Raw genomic sequence first — 7,467 nt, forward strand, 5'->3', positions numbered from 1 at the left:
CAAAGAGATGGCATCCAACATCCAGTGAATGGCGGGTCTTGGCCTTGCTCCTTGTCGGCATCGTCGTCCATACCGTCGATGTCTTCGGAGCCATAATCAAGCACGTCGGTTAAGTCATCGACAGTGGCTATGAAGTGGGTGGCTGGTGGGAAGCAGAATTCCCCATCATCAGCCTCTAGCTCGAAACGAACATAGTTCGGCTGTGAGTCCTTCTCCAAGGAAAAATTCTTTAAAGAGTTTAGCACATCAGCCAAAGGTGAGTGCTGGAAGATGTGTGCGGCGCTGAATTCGAGAGTCGATAATCGATCCAGCTCGGTGTCCGCAGGCGTACATGGTCCGGAACTTATAGCCGGAAATGAGTCCGGGGTTCCCTTGATGCAAATATTGCAGGGTGTCGAGTCTGTGTGCAGCTCCAACGCCGCGGACTCTGTGGCCTTGGATGGCACGATCTTCTCCGGCTCTAAGGCTGTTGCAGCAATAGGAACCATCTCCTGGATCTGACCCGATGACAGATTTAAGTCATGTTCATCGGAGCGTGGGGGAGCGATCGTTGCGGTCACGAATCCGTCGAAGATCAAGTCTCCTCGGACGTCCGCGACGTTGCTCAAGCTTTCGAATCTGACCTGATGGCCAGGGGCGTAACTATCGATCTGCTCCAGATGGCCAAGCGAGTTGGCCCGCAGTACGAAGCCTCCCAACATGAAGATCTGTCCGGGGAGGAAGGTTTCTCCCTGGACAGCGTCACTATGGACGATAGAAGGGGCCATCGAACCTTTCGTCGACGGCACAATGGAACTCTCAATGAAAGCACCAATGGCGGTGTCAAAACCGGCGGATCTCGGGTAGGGGGTCCCGAACTGTGCATCTAAGGTTGATGGTTGCAGGAGACGGGGGACATGATGTTTACCCAGGTTCGGGCCCTCTCTATGGAGGTAATACCCTACTTCCTGCTTGATTGATCTTGATGAATATGAGTTTTACAAGAGTTGATCTACCACGAGATTGTAATGGCTAAACCCTAGAAGTCTAACCTGTATGACTATGGTCATGAATATATATTATCCGGACTATGCCTTCCGGTTTATATAGACACCGGAGGGATCTAGGGTTACATAGAGTCGGTTACATAAGAAGGAATCTTCAGAGTTGATCGCCAAGCTTGCCTTCCATGCCAAGAAGAGTCCTATCCGGACACGGGTACAGTCTTCGGCCTTCATGTCTTCACAGCCCATCAGTCCGGCCCATGGATAACAGGCCGAACACCCGAGGACCCCTTAGTCCAGGACTCCCTCACCCGCCGCCGCGTCCTAGTGAAGCAGGAGGACTTCAAGTGAGCATGGGCGTTGCTGGAACCGGGTCTCAGGAGCCACTGTGGTCGCTCGGCCACTTTTGCCTCTCTCTTTTCCTGCATCAAAAAAGTAGAAAGCCCTGCCGGGCGTGTAATGAACCATGGCGCTTGCGCCATTATATTTTCTTTTTTATATTGCGTCCTGACATCCGTGTTGCTGCTAATTGACGGGTTCTTGATGAGCGTGATTGGGATGCCTTAGCTTAGTGTGCTTGTGGTAGATTCCTGTGCCGCGAGCATGCTTCTCTGGAGCTTGTACCTCCTGCATGCCCCTCGTTCCAGAGGGGTCCTACCGGGGGTTCCTTCCTGAGGATTCAAAGGTCCTCAGGCCTCGGGAGGCACCCGGTAGCTGCGGGGTTAGGGGACCTCTGGAGGTGTGATACGTCTCCAACATATCTATAATTTTTGATTGTTCCATGCTATTATATTATCTGTTTTGGATGTTTAATGGGCTTTATTATGCACTTTTATATTATTTTTGGGACTAACCTACTAACCGGAAGCCCATTGCAAATTGTTGTTTTTGCCTATTTCAGTGTTTCGCAGAAAAGGAATATCAAACGGAGTCCAAACGGAAAGAAACCTTCGCGAGGATCATTTTTGGAACAAACGCAATCCAGGAGACTTGGAGTGGATGTCAAGTAAGCAACAAGGCGGCCACGAGGTAGGAGGGCGCGCCCCCACCCTCGTGGGCCCTCGTGGCTCCACCGACCTACTTCCTTCGCCTATATATACTCTTATACCCTGAAAACATCCAGGAGCATGATGAAACCCTATTTCCACCGCCGCAACCTTCTGTACCTATGAGATCCCATCTTGGGGCCTTTTTCGGCGCTCCGCCGGAGGGAGAATCGATCACGGAGGGCTTCTACATCAACACCATAGCCTCTCCGATGACATGTGAGTATTTTACCACAGACCTTCGGGTCCATAGTTATTAGCTAGATGGCTTCTTCTCTCTCTTTGGATCTCAATACAAAGTTCTCCTACATTCTCTTGGAGATCTATTCGATGTAATACTTTTTGCGGTGTGTTTGTGGAGATCCGATGAATTGTGGGTTTATGATCAAGATTATCTATGAACAATATTTGATTCTTCTCTGAATTATTATATGTATGATTTGATATCTTTGCAAGTCTCTTCGAATTATGAGTTTGGTTTGGCCTACTAGATTGATATTTCTTGCAATGGGAGAAGTGCTTAGCTTTGGGTTCAATCTTGCGGTGTCCTTTCCCAGTGACAGCAGGGGCAGCAAGGCACGTGTTGTATTGTTGCCATCGAGGATAAAAAGACGGGGTTTATATCATATTGCTTGAGTTTATCCCTCTACATCATGTCATCTTGCCTAATGCATTACTCTGTTCTTATGAACTTAATACTCTAGATGCATGCTGGATAGTAGTCGATGTGTGGAGTAATAGTAGTAGATGCAGAATTGTTTCGGTCTACTTGTCACGGACATGATGCCTATGTACATGATCATGCCTAGATATTCTCATAACAATGCTTTTTTCTATCAATTGCTCGACAGTAATGTGTTCACCCACCGTAGAATTTGCTATCTTGAGAGAAGCCACTAGTGAAACCTATGGCCCCCGGGTCTATTTTCCATCATATAAGTTTCTGATCTATTTTATTTTGCAATCTTTACTTTTCAATCTATACCATAAAAAATAAAAAAATTATCTTTTTATCTCTATCAGATCTCACTTTTGCAAGTGGCCGTGAAGGGATTGACAACCCCTTTATCGCGTTGGTTGCAAGGTTCTTAATTGTTTGTGCAGGTACGAGGGATTTGCGTGTAGTCTCCTACTGGATTGATACCTTGGTTCTCAAAAACTGAGGGAAATACTTACGCTACATTGCTGCATCACCCTTTCCTCTTCAAGGGAAAACCAACGCATGCTCAAGAGGTAGCAAGAAGGATTTCTGGTGCCGTTGCCGGGGAGATTTTTGCCAAGTCAAGTCAAGTTTTGATCTCGTGTCAACTAGCCATTTCTGGCGCCGTCGCCGGGAAGATCTACGCACAAGTCAAGACATACCAAGTACCCATCACACACTCTTATCCCTCGCATTACATTATTTGCCATTTGCCTCTCGTTTTCCTCTTCCCCACTTCACTCTTGCCGTTTTATTCGCCCTTTTTTCGTTCGTCTCTTTTCGCTTGCTTCTTCTGTGCTCGTTCTTTGTGCAATTTGCTGCTATCATGACTGAAACTGGGGAGGTTATCGTTGATAAGGATAGTGGTAATAACATGGAAAACTTTGATGCTTTTGATGATCCTCATGAAGAACCTACTATTTTACACACTAAAAAGTTTCGGATTGGTAGTGGTAATATTATTGGAAAAGGAGTTATTCAAGATTTTTTTACTTGTGCCGGTGCCCTGCCCTCCATGGGTGGGTCTATTCTTCATAGAACTAGTAGTCTTGCGGATGCTATATCCTTGCTCATGGTTGAACTTGAAAGACAATTTATTCATATGCATCCTTGCATACAAAGGAATTTTCTAGAGTTTTCCAATATCGAGCATTCTTCTGTTAAGTGAGCAGCTACCATCTTTTTGGCACATGAGTTCAGATTTATAATGAAAGAGGCCAATGAAATTTTTGTGCATTATAGGGTGGACGCTGGCGTCCTCCCATAGAAGCTATCCTTTTTAATCAAGAAGACTTAATGCATTTACGATCTTTAGATCATGTTGCTTACAATGAAAAACTTAGAAACAAGGTTCCTACCGATGTTCTAGTTAATAGAATTTGTGAACTCAATGATGATTTTGCTATTTAGAACAATGGGTTAGGTTTTTCTCCTGAACAAAGACTCATGACTTTTTGCCAAAAGAATGCTTATAATGATGAATTGGTTGTGCAATATAAGGGGCCAAAGGAGGAACCCATACCTCCTGAGCTTGATCTTGGGGACTTTTGTCCCATTAAAATTAGCCCTTTTGATTACTTTTGCTTGCCACAAAGAAAACTTGCTGCTGAACGTAGCGAATATGAGATGAGTTTTCACAATTTGCCTTACCATTACTATGGCTATACCTAGATCTATTCTTGTTTTTATGCCTAGCTAGGGGCGTTAAACGATAGCGCTTGTTGGGAGGCAACCCAATTTTATTTTTGTTCCTTGCTTTTTTCTTCCTGTTTAGTAATAAATAATTCATCTAGCCTCTGCTTAGATGTGGTTTTATGTTTTAATTAGTGTTTGTGCCAAGTAAAACCTATAGGATCTTCTTGGGTGATAATTATTTGACCTTGCTGAAAAAGTCAGAAAATTTCTGCTCATGAAAGCAATTGTTAAAAATCACCAGAAAGTAATAAAATACCGATTCCAATTGCAGTAGATCAATAAACAAATTATCGAGGTCGTCCTATTTTGGTAGATTTTTTGGAGTTACAGAAGTTTGCGTTTGATACAGATTACTACAGACTGTTCAGTTTTTGACAGATTCTGTTTTTTCGTGTGTTGTTTGCTTATTTTGATGAATCTATGGCTAGTATCGGGGGGTATGAACCATAGAGAAGTTGGAATACAGTAGGTTTAACACCAATATAAATAAATAATGAGTTCATTACAGTACCTTAAAGTGGTGGTTTGTTTTATTTCGCTAACGGAGCTCATGAGATTTTCTGTTGAGTTTTGTGTTGTGAAGTTTTCATGTTTTTGGGTAAAGATTTGATGGATTTTGGAACAAGGAGTGGCAAGAGCCTAAGCTTGGGGATACCCAAGGCACCCCAAGGTAAAATTCAAGGACAACCAAAAGCCTAAGCTTGGGGCTGCCCGGTGAGGCATCCCCTCTTTCGTCTTCGTCTATCGGTAACTTTACTTGAGGCTATATTTTTATTCACCACATGATATGTGTTTTGCTTGGAGCGTCTTGTATGATTTGAGTCTTTGCTTTTTAGTTTACCACAATCATCCTTGTTGTACACACCTTTTGGAGAGACACACAAGAATTGGAATTTATTAGAATACTCTATGTGCTTCACTTATATCTTTTGAGCTAGATAATTTTGCTCTAGTGCTTCACTTATATCTTTTAGAGCACGGTGGTGGTTTATTTTATAGAAATTATTGATCTCTCATGCTTCACTTATATTGTTTTGAGAGTCTTAGAACAGCATGGTAATTTGCTTTGGTTAAAATTTTAGTCCTAAAGTGATGAGCATCCAATATAGGTATAATAAAAACTATCATATAAAGTGCATTGAATACTATGAGAAGTTTGATTCTTTATGATTGTTTTGAGATATGAAGATGGTGATATTAGAGTCATGCTAGTTGAGTAGTTGTGAATTTTAGAAATACTTGTGTTAAAGTTTGTGATTCCCGTAGCATGCACGTATGGTGAACCATTATGTGATGAAGTCGGAGCATGATTTATTTATTGATTGTCTTCCTTATGAGTGGCGGTCGGGGACGAGCGATGGTGTTTTCCTACCAATCGATCCCCCTAGGAGCATGCACATAGTACTTTGATTCGATAACTAATATATTTTTGCAATAAGTATGTGAGTTCTTGTAACACCCTGGGAATCATGCTACAGTAACCCCCTGTGATTAAGCTAATCATGTTGCTAAACAGGGCTTGATCACATTTGAACCACACCCTTGTCAAACTCCTAGTTCAAACTTCAAATATAATCAAAGTGGAAAATAAAAGTTTTCAAAAATTCAAACAGAAATGTTCAGTGGGTTCTAAATAATACACTAGTAATTATGGTGGAGAAAACACATTTTTATAAAATGTCTAAATACTTTTAAATGAAATAAAACAGAAAAGGAAATAAACAAAAAAGAGAAAACAGAAAACAGAACAAAGAAAAAAAAAGGAACAAAAGCCCCCCCCCACTGGACCTGGCCCAACTGGGCCACCCCAGGCCCAGCCGGCCGGCCCAACCCCCCTCACCTTATCCCCTGCCCCCCCCCCACCGACAGCCTCGCTTCCCCCCCCGAAATATCTCACCCCCCCGGTCTGGATCGAGGAGGAGACCGACGCCGTCGCGCTCGACCCCGCGCCCTCGCCTCGCCGGAGCGCTGCCTCGCCGGCCTGCCTCCTCCTCCTCGCCGGCCTGCGCCTCGACACCGCATCGCCGTCGCCCCCGTCTCCCCCTCGACCCCACTGCCGTGACCCTGCATCCCTCGGTGAGGCCACCGGCCTCCGTCGCCCGCCCCTCTCCTCTCGGTCACCGCCGCCCCGCTCGCGCTCCGGCGCGCCCAGACGCGCCCCGCCGCGCCTGTCCACGCACGCGCGCCCGCACGGCCTTCGCCCGCGCGCGCCCCGACCGCGCGCCCGCGTCGGCCACGCCCCGCCTGCCCCCCCCCCTCGTCCTCGCGCACCCCGAGCTCCTCCGCCCGCACCGATGGTCCCCGCGTGCTCCTGGCACTCCCAGGACCCCGTAGAGCCCCACGCCTGGCCTTCCCGTGCCTCCCATCGCCGTGCCCGTGCAACCCCGAACTCCGGCCGCCGCTAAGCTCACCGCCGGTGCCGTTTCCGGCCATCTCCGGACGAACCACTACCACCCTCCGGCGCGGATCGTCTTGGCCGTTCGAACGCGACCAAGCGCGCGTGAAACAGACCCCTGTGGCCGAAATCCGGCCACGGCCGAGGCTCGTCGCCGTGTACGGGCTCGCCGGAGTGCCCTCCCGCCGGCGTCCGACGTGGCACACCTGGGGGCCACCCCCTGGGTCACTGCCAGTGGGCCCCCTGGTCACCTGTTGACCAGTTGACCTGGTCAACTGGGCTGACTGGGCGGCCCCAGCCACTGACGTGCGGGCCCCGCCCCTTAAAATAAATAATTAAAATGATTTTATAATTAAAAGTAATTAGTTTAACTAATTAGTCACTGACATGTGGGGCCCATCCCTCTAATTATACTGTTAGTTTAGTTTAACTAAATGTTAGACTAACAGAGGCTGACATGTGGGTCCCACTGGACCCACCTGTCTGGTTTGACTGGTCAGCCGACCAGTTGACCTGCTGACGTCAGCATTACCTCATGCTGACGTCATAATTCATTTTTCTGAATATAAATAATTCCAGAAATTCAAATAAACTTTGAAAATTCATATCTTTTAAACCGTAACTCGGATGAAAATGTTTTCTATATGA

The sequence above is a fragment of the Triticum aestivum genome, chromosome 7D, assembly GCF_018294505.1.
Source record: "Triticum aestivum cultivar Chinese Spring chromosome 7D, IWGSC CS RefSeq v2.1, whole genome shotgun sequence".
NCBI lineage: Eukaryota > Viridiplantae > Streptophyta > Magnoliopsida > Poales > Poaceae > Triticum > Triticum aestivum.